Here is a 22313-nt window from a genome sequence, read left to right on the forward strand (position 1 = left end):
AAAGCAAGCACAAGAAGATTAAAAACCTTAGATGAGGGAAGGAAATAAATCTGCAAAATAACCTTATTAAGACATTAAAATGCCCCATCTACAACAGAAGATCATAAAGCATGTGAAGATCCATGCAGATATGGCTCAGCTAAATGACCAAATTAAATTACCTGAGGGGACACAGAATTTGGAACAACTAATTAAGGTTGTTCATGATAACATAAAGGATATCAAGAAGATACTACAAGCATAAAGAAGAATTTGGAGGGATAAATAGAAAAATATCAGATATCACAGAGATTAAGGTTGTTCATAATAACATAAAGGATATCAAGAAGATACTACAAGCATAAAGAAGAATTTGAAAGGATAAATAGAAAAATATCAGATATCACAGAGATTAAAGATACTCTATTACAAATCAAAAGAATGTTAGTGTCTTATATCAGTAGACTTCAAGAGGCAGAAGAAAGAATATCTGAATTAGAAGACAGGACAATTGAATTTGAACGTTTAAAAGAGCATATGGCAAGAAAAATGGAAAAAATGTAACTTGATCTCAGGGAAATGATAGGCACCATCAAGTGTACCAACACAAGAATAATTGGTGTGGGACGGGGACAAGATGGCGGCTTAGTAAGGTATGCGCATCTTAGTTCCTCCTCCAGAGCAACTACTAGGTGGCCAGAAACAGTGCAGAAGAGCTCCCGGGGCCACAGCAGGGACCAGACACACAGCGTACCCCAGTCTGGACTGATTGGACTGGCTGCGAGATACCTCTGTGGTGAGCTCCCCAAGCGGCGCGCACTTCCCTGGGCTGCAGCGGCTAGAGGCCGGCGCCCTCCCTCACAGGTGGCTTCCCGGACCGGCCGCGAGTCTTGGATCAGCGAGTTCCCCAAGCCGTGGCGGCCGGCGACCGGTGCCATCCCCCACAGGCAGCTTCCCCGTCCAGCTGGGAGGCTCGGATCAGCGAGTTCCCCAAGCCGTGGCAGCCGGCAGACGGCGCCCCTCCCCCACAGGAGGCTGCCCGGAGGTAGAAGAGGGAGTCTCCGACAGTGGCAGGGACTGGATCCAACCAAACACCAATAGTGGCATTAATAAAGGAGCCACAATATCTTTTGCTGGTGGGACCCGCACACAGACAAGTGCCACAAACTGGGCAGGATAAAAAAAACAGAGCCCAGAGACTTCACAGGAATATCTTTCAACCTGCTGGGTCTCACACTCAGGGAAATCTGATTAAACGTCCACATGTCAGCAAAAAATAACAAATCACACCAGGAAAATTGAAGATATGGCCCAATCAAAGGAACAAACCAACAGCTCAAATGAGATACAGGAGCTGAGACAACTAATTCTGAATATACAAACAGAACTGGAAAACCTCTTCAAAAACCAAATCAATAAATTGAGGGAGGACATGAAGAAGGCAAGGGATGAACAAAAAGAAGAAATGGAAAGTCTGAAAAAACAAATCACAGAACTTATGGGAATGAGGGATATAGTAGAAGAGATGAAAAAAACAATGGAAACCTACAATGGGAGATTTCAAGAGACAGAGGTCAGAAATAGTGAACTGGAGGATGGAACATCTGAAATCCAAAAAGAAACAGAAACTATAGGGAAAAGAATGGAAAAATTTGAGCAGGGGCTCAGGGAATTGAATGATAATATGAAGCACACAAATATACGTGTTGTGGGTGTCACAGAAGGAGAAGAGAATGGAAAAGGAGGAGAAAAACGAATGGAAGAAATTATCACTGAAAATTTCCCAACTTTATGAAAGACCTAAAATTACAGATCCAAGAAGTGCAGCGCACCCCAAAGAGAATAGACCCAAATAGGCATTCTCCAAGACACTTACTAGTTAGAATGTCAGAGGTCAAAGAGAAAGAGAGGATCTTGAAAGCAGCAAGAGGAAAACAATCCATCACATACAAGGGAAACCCAATAAGACTATGTGTAGATTTCTCAGCAGAAACCATGGAGGCAAGAAGACAGTGGGATGAAATATTTAAATTGCTAAAAGAGAAAAACTGCCAACCAAGAATTCTATATCCAGCAAAATTGTCCTTCAAAAATGAGGGAGAAATTAAAACATTTTCAGACAAAAAAATCACTGAGAGAATTTGTGACCAAGAGACCAGCTCTGCAAGAAATACTAAAGGGAGCACTAAAGTCAGACACAAAAAGACAGAAGAGAGAGGTGTGGAGAAGAGTGTAGAAAGAAGGAAAACTAGATATGATATATATGATACAAAAGGCAAAATGGTAGAGGAAAGTATTACCCAAACAGTAATAACACTAAATGTTAATGGACTGAATTCCCGAATCAAAAGACATAGACTGGCAGAATGGATTAAAAAACAGGATCCTCAAACACAACTTAGACCCAAAGATAAACATAGGTTGAAAGTGAAAGGTTGGGAAAAGATATTTCATGCAAATAACAACCAGAAAAGAGCAGGAGTAGCTATACTAATTTCCAACAAATTAAACTTTAAATGTAAAACAGTTAAAAGAGACAAAGAAGAACACTATCTACTAATAAAAGGAACAATTAAACAAGAAAACATACCAATCATAAATATTTATGCAAGGAATCAGAATGCCCCAAAATATATGAGGAATACACTGCAAATACTGAAAAGGGAAATAGACACATCTACCATAATAGTTGGAGACTTCAATTCCCCACTCTCATCAATGGGCAGAACATCTAGACAGAGGATCAATAAAGAAATAGAGAATTTGAATATTACAATAAATGAGCTAGACTTAACAGACATTTATAGGACATTACACCCACAACAGCAGGATACACCTTTTTCTCAAGTGCTCATGGATCATTCTCAAAGACAGACCATATGCTGGGTCACAAAGCAAGTCTCAACAAATTTAAAAAGATTGAAATCATACGCAACACTTTCTCAGATCATAAAGGAATGAAGTTGGAAATCAATAATAGGCAGAGTGCCAGAAAATTCACAAATACGTAGAGGCTCAACAACACACTCTTAAACAATGAGTGGGTCAAGGAAGAAATTACAAGAGAAATTAGTAAATATCTCGAGGAGAATGAAAATGAAAATACAACATATCAACCTATGGGACGCAGCAAAGGCAGTGCTAAGAGGGAAATTTATTGGCCTAAATGCCTATATCAGAAAAGAAGAAAAGGCAAAAATTCAGGAATTAACTGTCCACTTGGAAGAACTGGGAAAAGAACAGCAAATTAACCCCAAAGCAAGCAAAAGGAAAGAAATAACAAAGATTAGAGCAGAAATAAATGAAATTGAGAACATGAAAACAATAGAGAAAATCAATAAGACCAGAAGTTGGTTCTATGAGAAAATCAATGAGATTGATGGGCCCTTAGCAAGACTGACAAAAAGAAGAAGAGAGAGGATGCAAATAAATAAGATCAGAAATGGAAGAGGAGACATAACCACTGACCTCACAGAAATAAAGAAGGTAATAACAGGATACTATGAACAATTTTATGCTAATAAATACAACAATGTAGATGAAATGGACAGCTTCCTAGGAAGGCATGAACAACCAACTTTGACTCAAGAAGAAATAGATGACCTCAACAAACCAATCATAAGTAAAGAAATTGAATCAGTCATTCAAAAGCTTCCCAAAAAGAAAAGTCCAGGACCAGACAGCTTCACATGTGAATTCTACCAAACATTCCAGAAAGAATTAGCACCAACCCTGCTCAAACTCTTCAAAAAAATTGAAGAGGAGGGAAAGCTACCTAATTAATTCTATGAAGCCAACATCACCCTCATACCAAAACCAGGCAAAGATATTTAAAAAAAAGAAAACTACAGACCAATCTCTCTAATGAATATAGATGCAAAAATCCTCAACAAAATTCTAGCAAATAGAATCCAGCAACACATTAAAAGAATTATACATCACGACCAAGTAGGATTCATCCCAGGTATGCAAGGATGGTTCAACATAAGGAAAACAATTAATGTAATACACCATGTCAACAAATCAAAGCAGAAAAATCACATGATCATCTCAATTGATGCAGAGAAGGCATTTGACAAGATTCAACATCCTTTCCTGTTGAAAACACTTCAAAGGATAGGAATACAAGGGAACTTCCTTAAAATGATAGAGGGAATATATGAAAAACCCACAGCTAATATCATCCTCAATGGGGAAAAATTGAAAACTTTCCCCCTAAGATCAGGAACAAGACAAGGATGTCCATTATCACCGCGGTTATTCAACATCATGTTGGAGGTTCTAGCCAGAGCATTTAGACAAGAAAAAGAAATACAAAGCATCAAAATTGGAAAGGAATAAGTAAAACTCTCACTGGTTTGCAGATGATATGATACTATACGTCAAAAACCCTGAAAAATCCACAACAAAACTACTAGAGCTCATAAATGAGTACAGCAAAGTAGCAGGTTACAAGATCAACATTCAAAAATCTGTGGTGTTTCTATACACTAGCAATGAACAACCTGAGGGGGAAATCAAGAAATGAATTCCATTTACAATTGCAACTAAAAGAATAAAATACTTAGGAATAAATTTAACTAAAGAGACAAAAGACCTATACAAAGAAAACTACAAAAAACTGTTAAAAGAAATCACAAAAGACTTAAATAGATGGAAGGGCATACCGTGTTCATGGATTGGAAGACTAAATACAGTTAAGATGTCAATTCTACCTAAATTGATTTACAGATTCAACGCAATACCAATCAAAATCCCAACAACTTATTTTTCAGAAATAGAAAAACCAATAAGCAAATTTATCTGGAAGGGCAGGGTGCCCTGAATTGCTAAAAGTATCTTGAGGAAAAAAAATGAAGCTGCAGGTCTCATGCTGCCTGACTTTAAGGCATATTATGAAGCCACAGTGGTCAAAACAGCATGGTACTGGCATAAAGATAGATATATCGACCAATGGAATCGAATAGAGTGCTCAGATATAGACCCTCTCATCTATGGACATTTGATCTTTGATAAAGCAGTCAAGCCAACTCACCTGGGACAGAACAGTCTCTTCAATAAATGGTGCCTAGAGAACTGAATATCCATATGCAAAAGAATGAAAGAGGACCCGTATCTCACACCCTATACAAAAGTTAACTCAAAATGGATCAAAGATCTAAACATTAGGTCTAAGACCATAAAACAGTTAGAGGAAAATCTAGGGAGATATCTTATGAATCTTATGATTGGAGGTGGTTTTATGGACCTTAAACCTAAAGCAAGAGCACTGAAGAAAGAAAGAAAGAAATGGGAGCTCCTCAAAAATAAACACTTTTGTGCATCAAAGAACTTCATCAAGAAAGTAGAAAGACAGCCTACACAATGGGAGACAATATTTGGAAACGACATATCAGATAAAGGTCTAGTATCCAGAATTTATAAAGAGATTGTTCAACTCAACAACAAAAAGATAGCCAACCCAATTACAAAATGGGAAAAAGACTTGAATAGACACTTCTCAGAGGAGGAAATACAAATGGCCAAAAGGCACATGAAGAGATGCTCAATGTCCCTGGCCATTAGAGAAATGAAAATCAAAACCACAATGAGATATCATCTCACACCCACCAGAATGGCCATTATCAACAAAACAGAAAATGACAAGTGCTGGAGAGGATGCAGAGAAAGAGTCACACTTATCCACTGTTGGTGGGAATGTCAAATGGTGCAACCACTGTGAAAGGCAGTTTGGTGGTTCCTCAAAAAACTGAATATAGAATTGCCATACGACCCAGCAATACCATTGCTAGGTATCTACTCAAAGGACTTAAGGGCAAAGACACAAATGGACATTTGCACACCAATGTTTATAGCAGCATTATTTACAATTGCAAAGAGATGGAAACAGCCAAAATGTCCATCAACAGACGAGTGGCTAAACAAACTGTGGTATATACATACGATGGAATATTATGCAGCTTTAAGACAGAATAAACTTATGAAGCATGTAATAACATGGATGGACCTAGAGAACATTATGCTGAGTGAGACTAGCCAAAAACTAAAGGACAAATACTGTATGGTCCCAATGATGTGAACCGACATTAGAGAATAAACTTGGAATATGTCATTGGTAACAGAGACCATCAGGAGATAGAAATAAGGTAAGATAATGGGTAATTGGAGCTGAAGGGATACAGACTGTGAAACAAGACTGGATACAAAAACTCAGAAATGGACAGCACAATACTACCTAATCGTAATGTAATTACATTAAAACACTGAATGAAGCTGCATCTGAGGTATAGTTTTTTTTGTTTGTTTTTTTTGTTTTTTTTCTCTCTATTATCATTTTATTTCTTTTTCTGTTGTCTTTCTATTTCTTTTTCTAAATCTATGCAAATGTACTAAGAAATGATGAATATACATCTATGTGATGATATTAAGAATTACTGATTGTATATGTAGAATGGAATGATTCCTAAATGTTGTGTTAGTTAATTTTTTTTAATTAATAAAAAAAAGAATAATTGGTGTCCCAGAAAAAGAAGAGTAAAAGGATAGAAAGGCTAAGTGAAGATTTAATGGGGAAAAACTTCCCAGCGCTTATGAAAGACATAAACATCCAAACCAAACAAGCTCAAGGGTTACCAAATAGAATAAATTCAAATAGGCTTAATCTAAGACATATACTTTTCAGAATGTCAAATCTTGAAGAGAATCAAAAGTCATGAAAGGAGCAAGAGAAAAGATATTTATTACATACAAGGGAAAACATATAAGACTGAACTCAAACTAATCAACAGGCACCATGGAGGTAAGAAGGCTATGGTATGATATAGTTAAGATTTTGAACAAGAAAGACTTCCAGCCCAAACTTCTTTATCCTGCCAAGTTGTACTGCAAAATTGAGGGAGATTTTAAAATCTTCACGGATAAACAATGGCTGCAAGAATTTTCCAACCAGAGACCTGCCCTATGAGAAATATTAAAGGGAGCTCTGATAACTGAAAAAGGAGAGGGAGCTCTGGAGGAGGGTACAAAATGGAAGAGTATTAGTAAGGGTAACTTGAAGGATTACAAAGTGGGAAAGGAAAAGGAATATATAGATCTGACAAATAAAATCTATAGACACTATAGTAATTTTAGATAAAATAGATCCCTGAAATCAAAAGCTTGAACATGTTTGGTAACATAGGTCATTACTATAGCAACGCTTATATTTGTAATAACTTTCTACTTGATAAGTTGAGAGCATTCACAGTTTAGACAGCTAATCAAACGGTATTTAAATTAGTGCTTAATATTTAGAAAATTTAAGAAAATCTGATATCTATATTTATAGATTTTTTTCCTTTGTTTGCCTTAATTTTAAATTGGTTTATAAAACTTACTATACAAACACAGGCTTTACAATGATTATTTGGATACTTTATTTAAATGTGCCTATGGATAAGCTAACTAAAATACTCATTTTTGGTGGTCCTAAGTGTATGGTTTGTTTTCTTAAATAAAAAAGAACAAATTTATTGCAATGAAATATAATGCAAAATGGATACAAAAATCCACTTTGTATCCATTTTGTATAAATCTGTCTTATGTTTATCTTTCATTAAATGCAGCCTTAAGTAAAGTATTATGCACCTAGAATGTATTCAGTATATATGTGTAAATATATTTTCTGTAGTATGAAGAAATGATTTTTAGTGGGGATGGAGAGAGTATGGAAAAGGGAACAAGGTATTACCTAAAGGTGCAAGGGGATAAAATCATGAACAGTACTTAAATTTTCTTGTTACAAGAATTTTATATTTAGTATTTACATTTTTATTTATCTTCACACTTTCTCCTGAAGTATACTTCAGAATAAAATCTTCACAAAGGTCAGAACCATCAACCTGCCTCACTATATGCTCTACATATACAAGAAATACACAAGAAATACTCAGTAGATATGATCAATTATTGTCAATTTCTAACAACTTGCAAGTATATGAATTATTGTACTGTAAATACATGCAACTGACACTCAGTTATTCTGTATGGGTCACAGTAGTTCCTATAACCACGTTATCAACACTTAATCCATAAATTAACTTTGAAAAACTTGGCTTATAACTTCTTAAGCAATAAGATGACATAGTTTTCAGTTTCCTCTTGCTACTTGCAGGTCAATAGCACCTCAGTTCACTTGAGCTATGTATTTAACAATAGATGATCATGCTGGGAATTTGGCCTTAGCCATCACCCACTACTTTAGAAAACAACTTGTCAGCTCATCAAACTGTAAAATATACTTTTTGATATAGAGTTTCCATCAAGCCCTGAAGCCTTGTTTACATATGAAGAAATTATTTTCTTCTTAGACATTGACTTTAGGTCATATGATCATTTGTTAATCAGATAAAATTTGCCATTTAAAAACATCTGAAATTATACATACATAAAAATACATAAATTAATGCACATCACTATGACAGGAAAGTACTTTTGGAACTCAGATATATTTCAATGCTCTGAGCTAACCTCCTTTACCTTTTCCAGCTACTAAGAAATTTAACTTATTTGGGTTCCATCTGATTTTTTTAAATTAATATTAGATATATAAGATTCAAATAAAATATGGAAGAGATGAATAAAAGGAGTATATCTTTTAGGAGTAACTCTCCTAACTAGTTATCTAAACTAGTTATCTAAACTCAATTTCTATTGAAATAAGTAAAAGTATTTTCTTTTGCGTGGCTAGTCTAATTTTTAATGTTCTTCTACTACTGATTATTTTTACTCTCCAGGAACTCCCTTACTTATATGGACATATGCAACTCGGAGACAATCTACATTAGATGGTTATTTGCTTTGTATTCTAGTTTGCTGCTTTCTATTTCCATAACTGTGTCAATAGCTCTAGTACCCAATCACTGATAGCATAATTTCCTTCTGTATCATTGGATATAAGATCACGAATTTAGTTTAATAGACAGACTCAATATTAAAATGGTTTAAGAAGGTAAGTCTTAATTTATTGATTCATAATTGAATTTTCTAAGTAATTTGCTAATAATTTTTCCACACACTAGAAATTCATGAAACAATAACTATTAACAAAGCTTAAAAAGATATCAGACTTCTACTAGAAATTTGAATAAGCTGATCATGTTAGGACTAAGATAAATCAGACTAAAAAGGAAAAAGATTATATTGACTGAGTTTGAGACTTCAATATCTGTGTGAGACAAAAGGAAGAGATGTTTATCTGGTACAAAATTTATATTTTCTGTAGCACACTAACTTAACTTGTATGGCTAGTTTACTTAAACACTATAACTATATGGAACCTTGAATAAGGAGTGAGATCTTATTGGTTTGAACAGGTTAGTGTGATGCCCCAATACATCCCAGAGTAATCTGGGCAGAAAATAAAAAAGTATTTGCAATGTCCCCCTCAGGAGCTGGAGGAAAAGGTAGAAATATCAAATTTCCTCATACAAGGAAATCCCTGATATTCTAACAGGCATTGGGGACTCCTGATTTAGTAGGCCAACCCCTCAATCTTGAGGCTTGCCATTAGGAAACTTATTCCTAAAAAGGAGAAGATAAGCTTACTTATATTTATGCCTAAGAGTCATCCCAGACAACCTCTCTTGTTTAGATGTGGCCTCTCTCTGCAGGCCAGCTCTGCAGGTATACTGTTTGTATAATTCCCTTGCCAGAGTTCTTTATGAGAGGATAAAAGAAAATGAAACTCAGAGACCTCAGAGAAGCTAAGAGATGAAATCCAGAGAAGCTAAAAGAAAAACACCTTAGGAGAAGAAAGAAGGATTCACAGGAGCTGAGAGAACCATTCTGAAACCAGAACCAAGAGAGAAGGACCAGCAGATGTTGCCAGGTGTCTTCCCATGTGTCAGAGGAACCCCGGATGCCAGCAGCCTTTCCTCAAAGAAGGACTCTTCCTCCTGATGCCTTAATTTGGACATTTTCATGGCCTTAGAACTGTAAATTTGTAACCTAATGAATCCCCATTGAAAAAGTCAACCCATTTCTGGTATATTGCACTATGACAGCTTTAGCAAATTGAAACACCCTTTCATCATTGTCCTTCTGACCAGAGGATGGAAACAGCATGCCCTAGGCCCCAGCCATGGTTTGGTACCTCTATCCAGGCTGGTAGGGTAGGGTGAAGTGACCCCTCAGTTAAGCCCACAATGTCTTAAGTCCTGTATTGTGTCTTACTCCTGCATAAAATAAATGCCAAGAGCAATGAATACAATGAACAAAAATTCAACCCAGGAATCTTGGCCACCTCATGTCCAACCCTGTCCTCCAACAAATTCTTAGTTAACTGGCACTGAGCAAGGAAGGGGGCATGAGGGTGGGGAGGGAGCAACTGACAGTGCAGCCACAGGTTTTGGCCCAATTATATTCCACCCTAGCTGGAGGAAGTCAGCCCCTCACCACATTACCATGCCGTGGTGGGATATTGATGGTTATACTAGAGAGAACCCCACCCGCCCCCATCCCACGAATGGGACAATGCTATAGTTCTGCTCCTGGCTCCAAGAGCATTCCCTGGGAGCCTTGATTGAGCAGGTTGTATCATACCCTCCTTGCTTGGGGCAAGAGTGCCTGTACTAGGGAGGTGACCACTATGGTAAGTGACAAAAGAGGCAGACCAGTGAGTGGTAGGTGCTTGCTTGTTAACCCAGCAAGTCCTGAGACCTGCAGGATGGATCAGTGGCTGCCCTCCTCTTAGGGACCCCACTTGTCAAGCTAGGTTTTTGTAGCTACTACACCGGGGTTCCCAAAAGACAACATAGACGGGATCTTCAATGGAGAATTTTGGGAAAAATATAAACTAGAATGAGGGCCATGGGCTCAAAGGAGACAATCTGCTCCTGCCCCACAACCCCCTCAAATCTGCAGATGCCAACTGTAGAGGAGAAGGATCCTGCAGATATACTGCCTCTCCCTTCACTCGACTGCGGAGTCTGGCTCCAGGAGGGACCTCTTTACTGAGTATTGACTAAATTGAAAGTGGCCTAGGAGTCAAGCAATGGCCCCACCACCCCACCACACCATCCCCTCCACCTGCCTGGGAGTGAAGACATTATACTCCATTGTGTGTACAATTTAGGCATACCTTTATGTCACGTTTACATATAGGCATGTATGTTCAAAGTAGTGTTTGTTAACGGTATTGACTTAGACTTTCTCCTAACCCAATAAGGAAGCCTATGGGCTCTTGCTAACACCTCCTGCTGCATGTGGGTTAATACCTTAGGGGAGGTGGAATAAGAGGTGATTAACTCTCAACAGCAAGTCCACTGGCTGCAGAGTATACAAACAGATGCCATGTGGGGCCTCTTCAGTTGTATCCTGGCAGGGAGGGGAGGATGAATGCAACCATTAATTCAGATAGGACTGTTCACCCTACTCGGAGTAACGATGTGCATAGGTGAAACCCCTCTAATGTGTTGCAGTCACTGGCATTCCCAAACTGTGAAAACTATTGAGAACCACAGGCTGGCAGTCCCAACCCACCCCTGCTTTCATGTCCAAGGTAGGAGGTGGGCTTATATTGCAGAAGTTAATGCTGAGAAGTAGGCTAGGATTAGTCAAGAGGCCAAGGGACAGCAGAAAATACTTTTCCTATTTTATGGCCTTTTCAACTCTATTGTAGATCCCCCAATCTACAGCCTGAGGAACGCAGAGGTGAAGGGCACCATAAGGAGAGAACTGTGCAATGAGAGTCATTCCCAGTTGATGGGACATTTAAATCACCAGCCTATAGCTTCCTGGAGACTTGGGACTGATTAGGGACTGACTATTACCAGAAAGTTCTCTATTTCATTCTTATCTGTAACTTAATGATCCAAGTGCAGTCTTCCAATTTCCTTTGCAGGAAAAATTGTTAAATTTGTGCACTCAATGATTTTTTAGCAGATATGATTTTATCACACATGAATTAGTTTCTTCATTTTTTGCTCATTGAACTGAGAATCAAATAAATTAAAATTTATTTTAATTAACTTTTCCATATTCCAAAAGTTGAATATATTCTCTCAAACTATGAAAACTCACTAACCATTTATGTCACCAGAATTGGAGGGAAAAAAAAAAGCTGCAACTAAGTGAAGTGATCCCCAATACTGAATGATACAAAAATCCATTGATCCAAAATTTTACTTGCCCTTATAAAAGAATAACTCAAGGGCATTTAATTAGCTGGGCTATATGCTATTGAAAAATTTTTATGAAAATATTCATATAAGGAATTAACTAATCAGTTGACTGAAGGAACAAAGATAAACAAGATACATAGGAGAGGGGAAAGAGGAGAAGAAAAAACTTACAGACACTATTAGAAAAGTAGATATTGTTTACAGATTTACCCTCAAATTTGTAAACAATATTCAGCTAGTGAAGGAACCAAATGGGACATTCTGATGATGAGTATCAAAGAAAACAATCTGGGTTGTTTATGGATTATTCAGAATGAGTGTTTAACTTTGAAATATTTATATATGTATATACATATTATGCTTATATCACAAACTATCAATATAATGCTTTCCTGTGTCTTTTCATCAGCACTTCTATTGCAGTTAAGTCAGATATACATCATTTTCCTCATTAGAATTTCTTACCCCTTAAATAGGATTTTTTATCAAATAGTTTAAGAACATAACTGGCTATCCAGCTTCAGTGGTGGATAGATTTTTGCTAATTAAATCTAGTTTACAAATCCTGTGGCCAGTTATGAGCCATCATACCTGTAGGCAGCTTTCCAGGGTATTACCTATAAAATGCATTTTCTAACCTGCCCTGAGATTGAGATGACTGTTTGTTTCCAGACCCTTCCTCAATTCTCAACAAGAATGAATATAAGTCTTGAGGACTTCCAGGAAGATGGCAGAATAGGGAGTTGCACAGCTCACTCTTCTTCCAAAACCAGCTGATGAACAGGCAGAAACTGTCTGAAACAACTATTCTGGGGCTCCAGAGTTGAGTGGAGTACTGCACAGCATCCAGGAAAGAATGAGACAAAGAGAGTGAGAAACTGTAGTGAAAAACAGTGAGTAATGTGTTCTGTCTAGGTTCCTGGTGCTCACATCCTAATCTCCAAACAATCAGCTTCAGGTCAGCCTGCTCCTTGACTGATGGGCTGCTATAGACTGGGAGGGCCATGGAAGCCCTCTTCCCCAAGAACAGAGGGAGACATGGCTCAGTACTGATCTGGATATTGGCCAGAGAATTTAGACCTCTGGGTCCCACTGCTTTAGTCTATACTGTACAGGGGCTGGCCATGCCAATGTTTCAACCCCTGTCAGAGGTAGGGCCTCCAGAGGGCCAAAAATACCTTGCTTCCTTAGGACTGAGGAGAATAGGTTACAGAACAGCACTATCTGCTTGGCAGGCCAGGAAAGTGCACACTTAGGGGAGCTAAAATAAAGGTTTTTGAGCATTTTTTCCTAACCCCATGGTCATTAATCTATATCCCCTGCATGGGTCTCTCTTTTGGATAGGAACTATTGATGAACCAAGGGTCAAAGAAGAGCTTAACACAAATCCACAACAAAATTCTAGACAAGTGGAGAAACTGACCTTTAGAATAATCTCATCAAGATAATCAGATGCCTCGATATAGGCAAAAAATGACAAGCCATACTCATAGTAAGCAAAAAAAAAGCTGTGGCCCAGTCAAAGGAAGAAGTTAAAAAATCAGAAGACATATAGAATTTGGAACTAATCAAAAATGTTCAGATATCTCCCAAACCAATTCAAGGAGAGGAAGGAAATATGGATAAAGACATAAAAGATACCAGGAAGACACTGGGTGAGCATAAAGAAGAATTTGAGACTTTGCAAAAAAATTACAGAACTCATGGGAATCAAAGGCACACTAGATTAGATTAAAGATACTCTAGAGGCTTACAACAGCAGATGTGAACAGGCAGAAGAATGGATGAGCAACCTAGAAGACAAGACAGAACATCTGAAATTGAAAAGACAAAAGAACAAATGGAGAAGGGAATGGAAAAAATTGAAGTGTCTCAGGGACTTGAGTGGCAGCACCAAACACACAAACATGTGAATAATGTGCATCCCAGAAGAAGAGAAAGGAAAAAGGGCAGAAAGAAATTTGAGGAAATAATAGCCAAAAACTTCTCAATTCTTATGAAAGGCATAAAAATGCATATCCAAGAAGTGTAATATACTCCAAACTGAGTAAATCCAAATAGACCTACTCCAGGACATATGCCAATCAGTATTCCAAAAGCCAAAGACAAAGAGACAATTCTTAAAACAGTAAGAGAAAAGCAATCCATAATATACAAGCAATTAGTTTGTAAGCTACCCAAATGCAATATACCAGAAATGGAAAGGCTTTTATAAAGGGAATTTAATAAGTTACAAGTTTACAGTTCTAAGCCTATGGAAATGTCCAAACTGAGGCATCCAGGAAAAGATACCTTAATTCAAGAAAGGCTGATGGGTCTGGAACCCATCTGTCAGCTGGGAAGTCACACGGCTGCCATCTGCTGGTCTCTTGCTCCTGGGCTCCACTGCTTTTAGCCTCTGGTTCTTTGGGGGCTCCTCACTTTGCTTCTGTGGGACTGGCTTTCATCTCTTGGCTCCCCTTGGATCTCTCCAGGTTCTGGCTTGCTTAATGTCTCATGACAATGTCAGCTAGACTCCAAGCACCTGTGAATATATGTGTCTCTCTTCTCTGAAGCAACTGTTCTCTAAGCATCTACAAGTACTCTCTCTTTGATAGCTCTGAGGTTTCTGTCTTTTCTGGCATTTCTGCCTCTCCTCAAAATGTTTCCACTTTTAAAGGACTTTAATAACCTAATCAAACCCCACCTGGAATGGGTGGAGTCACATCTCCATCTACTCAGAAAATACAGTTCACATGCCACTTGAAATTGGTCCCAGCAGTGACCTATAGAGCTATTATTTACTCTTTACTAGGTGGTATAGAAAGGTGCTTTTCAGACATTAAGGTACATATTAATCTTATGGGGATCTCTTAAGAAAATAAATATTCTGATTCAGTGGTTCTGAACAAATGGGTCTGAGACTTTGTATTTCTAAGCTACTGCTCCCTGAACCCAACTTTAATAAAGATATAAAAAGGCATTATTAAATCTATGATTCATAAGAGGAAGAAGGAGAAAAATGGACAGAGTTAGAATGTGGTTTCACAAGACTTCATGGCCATGATGTTTTCCTAGTCTGTAGGGAAGGGTCCAATTTCCTTCCCTTTCTAATGACCTTTGAGTACTACTAAACTTGATCTGATTTTTAAATCTCACCTGTGCTTCTCTGCTTGTTTGTTTGTCTTCAAGTTTTGAAAACATGTTGGGCCAAGAGAAGAGGCAGATCATGGGCATAGTCCAGTTCAGTCCTTTGAGTGCTGGCTTGCAGTCAGAATAGTAAGATTCCTGTCCCAATTCTACCACAAGCTCATTGTGTAAGATAAGAAAAATCACTTAAGTCCTTTGGACATTGGTTTCCCCATCTATAAAAGGAAATGTTGAACTAAAGATCTTTAAGTTACTTCTTGTTCTCTAATTCTATAACTCTCTACTAGTTTCCTAGTGCATAGATTTTTTTCTTTCCAAAGAGACAAAAATAAAATGGCTTATTTTTAAAACAACTGAATATCATTATTTAATTTTATTCTAAGCCTTCCCCATAGTAGGAATTCAAAAGTAAACATCAAATTAATTAATGATTTAAATATGTTGATGATCTAGAGACTATGAATGGCATAAAACTTGAAGAATAAGAGTAGGAAGTGCCACAGAAGAAGAAAGAGTTTTATTATTCTTCTTGGAAAAAATAAACAATAATTTTCATTGATAAAGGATCACAGATCTCTTAAGCCTGTAATAGTATTGTATAAATGGTACATGATATTATTAACAGTTTATATTTATTAAGTGCATACACCATAATAAGTACTATACTATGAGAACACGTGCATTAGTAACCCAACTAATTCCCACAACAATTCTTGAGGCAAGTGCCATTATTCTATTCAACTTATAGAGTAGAAAATAGAGGCATAGAAAAACATTAAATATTGCCTCACTGATTACACAGCTAGTAAGTAGCACTTTTATCCAGGTGTTCCAGAGACCAAAGTTCACAATCATAACTAATAAGTTACACTGTTTCCTGTGGCCTGGACCTAGAAGCCTCTTTTATGTAAATATAAGTTCAAGAAGAAAGAGTCTGAATTTTTGAATGGTCTGAAAATTCATCCTAAAATAGGGGATAATGATACAGCTAACATAATTTTAACAAATGTGAAAATCCAAAGCGTAATATACAAATCCATGAAAAAATGGAAAAAATATATATATGGAAAGTACTATGCAAGTAAAGAAACAACTGTGGTTATTCAAGAACTCAGGCATCTTCCATCTTGTGGCCCCATGATTCCCAAATGCCTTGGATGCCTCATACCCACCACAGTTCAAGAAATAGCTCAAACCCCTTCTGCTCATATTCCTTAGGTAGGAACATGACCCCCACTAAATATGAGAGACTGAGTCTCATTCCAGCAGTTACATTACAGAGACAACTGTACATAAAGTGGAGTGCACATTTTTAAAGAGCTAAGTCTTATTTAAGATGAAACTAGGCAGGGGGGCGGTGCAAGGGTAGGTCAGTGGTAGAATTCTCACCTATCATGCAGGAGACCTGGGTTCGATTCCCAGTCCATGCACTACCCCCAAAACAAAAAAAAAATAAGCAAAACAAACAAAAATTCCACAAGTGGTGCTGCAATAACTGTATGCTCACATGGAAAAATAATGAAGAGTGACTCTGCCATACAGCATATAAAAAAAAAAAGATAACACTAGGGATCTTCTGGTCAACCTATATAGCAGCATGGGATGCTCCAGTGTTCTGTTCTTGACAGTATTCAAACAACCAGTGCAAATTGGCAAAGCCTTCTTCTTCAGAGCTTTGGAAAACAGAGGGTTGCAGTAAGTGGGTAAGTGCCAAATCAAGAAAATATAGCTTAAATATTGGGGAAAGAACTCTACCACTGAACAATGAATATTACATATAGAATTGCCATAAAACCTGGCAACCCCACTTCTAGATATATACTGAAAAGAAGAGAGAGCAGATACTCAAACAGATATTTGCATACTGATGTTCATAGTGGCATTATTCACAGTTGCCAAGAGATGGAAGCAACCCACATATCCATCAACTGACGAACAGACATATGTACAGGGGAATACTATTGAGGTTATTATAAAAAGGAATGAAGTTCTAAAACATACCACAACATGTATGAACCTTGAAGACATCATATTGAGTGAAATAATCCAGACACAAAAGAACAAATATTTTGTGATCTCCCTGATATGAAATAATGAGAATAAGAGAATTCATAGAGTTAGATACTAGAAGGTAGGATATCAAGGCCAGTGTGGGCACAGGAATGGAGAGTTAATGCTTAATTTGTAAATTTAATGCTTAAATTAAAGAGTTATTGGGTGTTATTGAAAAGTTTTGGTCATAGATAGTGGTGACGGTAGCACAACTTGTGAATGTAATTAAAAAGCTGAAAGATACATCTGAATGTGATTAAAAGGAGGAATTGCATATAGAGTAATATAATAATTTTTTTTAAATCCATGCAACTACACTACACAAACAGTGAACTTTAAGATAACCATGGATTATAGTTCATAGTACAGTTATAAAAATCTGTTATCATCAATTGTTTCAAATATTCTACAGAATGCAAGATGTTACAAAGAGGGTGAAATGTGGAACTACTGTATTTTATTCATGATTGTTCTGTAAACTCTTAACGTCTCTAATAAAGGAAAAAATATGGAAAACTGTGGAGGGGAGTTGGGGTATGTAGGAACTCTGTAATAGCTGCATGATTTTTCTGTAAGCCTACACTTGAGTAATAAAAAATTAATTATTTTTAAAAAGATATCAATAGCAGCTGTAGCAAACAAACCATGAATATAAGCCTTAAAAATCCTGCTTCTTGTTCTTTTTTTTCAAGGATTTCAAATAAACTACTGCCTTTTAAACTCATAATCACCCAAGAAATACAACTGAGTACAAACCACATTCATTGTCCACCAATTACAATTTTGTTGTGCCAACCTGAAGATATTTTCATCCATGTTCTAGATACTTCTCAGATAATTATAAATTGCCCTTTTGTAAGACATCTCTTATGATAATTTACTTTGAGAGATGGCTAAATGCATCCATTTTATGTTGACTTCTATCTGTGTTATTCTCAAGTGAACTTTATGGTCAAATTTTAGGAATAGTGTACTCTAAACATGAAAGATATAAATGTACAGTGAAATCAAATGTTTGTGCCAACAAATACACAAACTTTTCATTTCAACTAATACTGTGTTGTCTGTGCTGAATTATTCTATGTGTATTTTTGCCACTTTTACTATCATTACATAGTAAACATAGCAAAGATAAAAGTTAATTCAGTTTAATTTTAACAGAATATAAATAATTGTAACTATAGATATTGGTATCAATGGTTTTCCAAAGTTTTAGTTTGTGTGACATTCCCAAACACCAAACTTACTTTTTTATTACTTCTAATTTTTCATGCGTATTTTCTCTAATATCTGTTTATAATCAGTTCTTAAAGTGTTATTTGCAGTAATATATTATTTAAAACCACTCTTTACACAGCTCTTCAGGTTGCTACTTGCCCATGACAGGCATTCCTGATTTCAAATGCTGGTAGATAATGTAAATATCTGAGAGTACATTTCAATTAAGACCTTACTATTCTCCATGTGTTATTTTGCTTTGCATACAGACCACTGTTAGAAGCCATCCAGGACTTAATAGCTACATCAGCTTGATATGCAATAGAAAACAGAATTTTGTGATGCTAAATATCGTAAGTTTTAGTTTGTTTGGCATCATAAAATTTTGTATTAATTTCTGGTCAGCTTAGTTCAAACTTCCATTCTCATATCCTAAAATAATGTTTTATAACTAATGGTCGAATGGGGATGATATAGAAAATCATGTTTCCATACAGTTTCACAGTATTTTTGTCCTTTCCACATTTTTTGCAGTTCACCTGGAACAAGAAAAGAGTAATTAAAAAACAAAAGTTCTAAAGTTATGCATACCTATTATGCAGCAGGATTTTCATGTGAGCAGAAACATTTTTCCCCTATATATGTGTTTCTTTTCACAGTGCACATGGACAGCTGGAGAACAGGGACCCACATTCTCAAAGCTTCATAACCTATGCCAGATTATCCTCATGTTTAAGCCATAACCCCAGCAGGTCAGAGATCACACTGTAAAGAACGGCTTAGCTTATAAATTGCACAGTTGCTTGATATGAGAGTCCTAACCCTCCAATGTCCAGTAAAAGAAAGAAATATAAATAAATATGAGAACATCATAGACAGGAAATATCCACACCCTCCCTAGAGAGGAAGGAACCTTCTAGGGGAAACTACCTTGGAGAGATCCTCTCGTCCGTTGTCCTGAGAGCACAGACTCAGAATCTCTAAACTCCAGAACAGAGATTAGAGAATACTTCCAATTGCAGACCTTCAATAGTAGTTTGTACACTAGAAAACCTTCCATCAGACAGGCTGCAACGAGTCCCAGTGGGATACCTCAGCCATTTTTGGTCTCTCCAGTCTTCTCTGTGCCTCCCTAACTAGGTCTCAGCAGCATCTCAGAACACTGAATTGTTGCTTAGAATGAGCTAATTTTTCAGGGTTCTGGGCTCTGAACACACTATCTTTTTTGGCTGCAACACAAGGGTCCCAGATTACATTACAAGGGAGAAGATGAACTACAGAGGTTAATGTCAGGAGCTTCTCTTCTTTGTCACTGGTTCTGCTTCCTTACAGATTCACCTGAACCAACTGGAGATTAGGGAATGAGGTAATGCCTAGTATTCATGCAATTCAAATAATGACAAGTATTTGGGGATGGTAATGAGTGATGCTGTCTCAGAAGTGTACTCTTTCATTGTCTGTGCTTCCAGATTGTGTGTCTTGCTGGGGATGAGAATAGAGATAGAAATAGAGAAATAGAGAACTGCTTTGTTTCTTCTTAGAAGCGAAGGTGGGCATGCACTGTGCCCCCTTCAGTGCCCCCTCCACTCTCATGAGGGGCCAAAAGAGAATCCTCTCTGAGGATTCTGGCACATCTTCCATCAGAAACAGAAGGATTCTGCAGTTCCCACAGAAGCGCTCAGAGAAAGCAGGAATCCTTGTCTTAAACTGCATTGCTTTCTCCTTCTGAGAACTTTTAAGTACAAATACGGGAGCTAACAAGGTTGCTTTCTTTTACTTTACCATTAATTCCTCTTACACATGTACCATCTAGTCTTTTGTTGACTGTCACTCCGTTACTGCTATTCTTTTTAAGCACTGGTTAGGAAACATCTTATGTCCTCAGTAGATGCTGAGGGACATTGCATTGATCATGCAATCGGAATAGTTTTATGGAAAGCCAATGCTAAATTAGTCAAACATTACTCACAAATAATGGAAGTGTGTATAGAATTTGAGGGAGGCAGGTACTGATTTCGGAGTATAGGGGAGAGTACCGAATGAGGAGGAATTGCTATTTAACAGATTATCTTTTCAGGTTTCTATATGATTGTCTCAGTTCTGTGCCCCTTTTTTTAGCCTTATACTGTCTCTTCAACTGACAACACACTATCCCCATAAAAACATCAAAAGGTCAGAAGCCAAAACCTGCTTTACTAAATTTTTCAACAAAACATTATCTACAGAATCACTTTGTTGGCTTATATTGTTATAACCAAGACTTTGCAAATTGGCTTTCAGAAGATCATGGTCACTAAGGCAGGAATAGTCTGGCTCCAGGGAATCCTGGAGGACATGCCAGTCAGACCCATACAATTACACGCTGTCCAAGAGGCGCTAAAGACTGATAATAACTGACCCCCATTATTTCATGTTCACTGTGCATCAGGAATGCATTAAAAGTATACCATGCATTATCCCAATTTTCACAACATCATGAACTAGAAACTATCATATTTACCCTTCTAAAAAGGAGAAAATTGAGGCATGGTGAGGTTAAGAAATATACTCAATTAAGAATTGCGTGTCTGATACCTAACTAACCTATGATCTTCACTTGCTACTGAATAATGTCTTTCAAAGCTTTTCTTTACCTCAGAATCTGGCTCAAGATGAAAGGGGGAGAGCTCATAAATATTTTGTTTCCTCATATTTAATCAAATTGATATACAGTCAGTCAACAGATATTTACTGAACACTACCATGTTCTAGAGAAGACTCATGGTCAAATATATGAACCTTTTATCATTGGCTACATGAAAAAGATTTCTTCAAGAGAGGGGTATATTTTTAAAATAATTTCTGATGGAATTAATTCTGAAGTACAGTTAGAAAGCCCTTATTTGCGACTATGATATCAGTGGTGAACATTTCCATTTCCCAGATAACTGGATTAGCACATCATTATTGCTATTTCAAATTATAAGCTAGAATTTTTCAAGGTTGTTTATAAGACAGTCAACCTGAATTAATGTTAATATCCAGTGTAGTCAAAATTCCTTTAGAAACAACTCAACTTTTGGAACTATTGAGAAATCTCTAGAAATACCATGAAGATACATTTTGAGGAGATAAGAAAGAGAGATTTTGAGAATGGGGAACTATAGAGGGAAAAAGAAAACAGAGACTGGAGAGAAAATGTCAGAAAAGGAGTACCAAGGAAGGAAAAAATAGATCAGGCTATAGATAAAGACATACAGAGAGCTATAGAAATAAGGACTGAGGGAGACACAGCCACCAACAGAGAGGAGGGTTCTATTGAGTATTGGTTGCAATGAAAATACTTCTTACTACCTGGTAGTAAACCATCCCATATTTCAGTTGAATTGAAGATTTAAAAATATCTCTCATTTTAGTAAAACTTCATGACTCATGCCCACTACAATAAAAAGAGTTTGTCAGTTCATCAGATCTGAAATTTACATTTAGAAATATGGGCCCCTTTTAGTACTGACAAGTTTGTTTATGTGTCAAGAAATGATTTCAGTCTTCAATATTTACTTTGAAACCATAGAGATGCCAGAAATGTATTAGTCATCCAACAAATTGCCAATGTTTAAATTGCTACCTTGTACATCTCTAAAAATATACAGTGAAAGCATCTCTGAAAGTTACATTTGGAAGTGGAGTTTATTTATATATTTATTTTCAGCCTCTTCCCTCTCCCTGTTCTTTGGAAAATCAAATCCATTTGGGTTCAGATGAGATTATTTTAATATCATGTGGGGGTGAAAT

The sequence above is a fragment of the Tamandua tetradactyla genome, chromosome 1, assembly GCF_023851605.1.
Source record: "Tamandua tetradactyla isolate mTamTet1 chromosome 1, mTamTet1.pri, whole genome shotgun sequence".
Taxonomy (NCBI): Eukaryota; Metazoa; Chordata; class Mammalia; order Pilosa; family Myrmecophagidae; genus Tamandua; species Tamandua tetradactyla.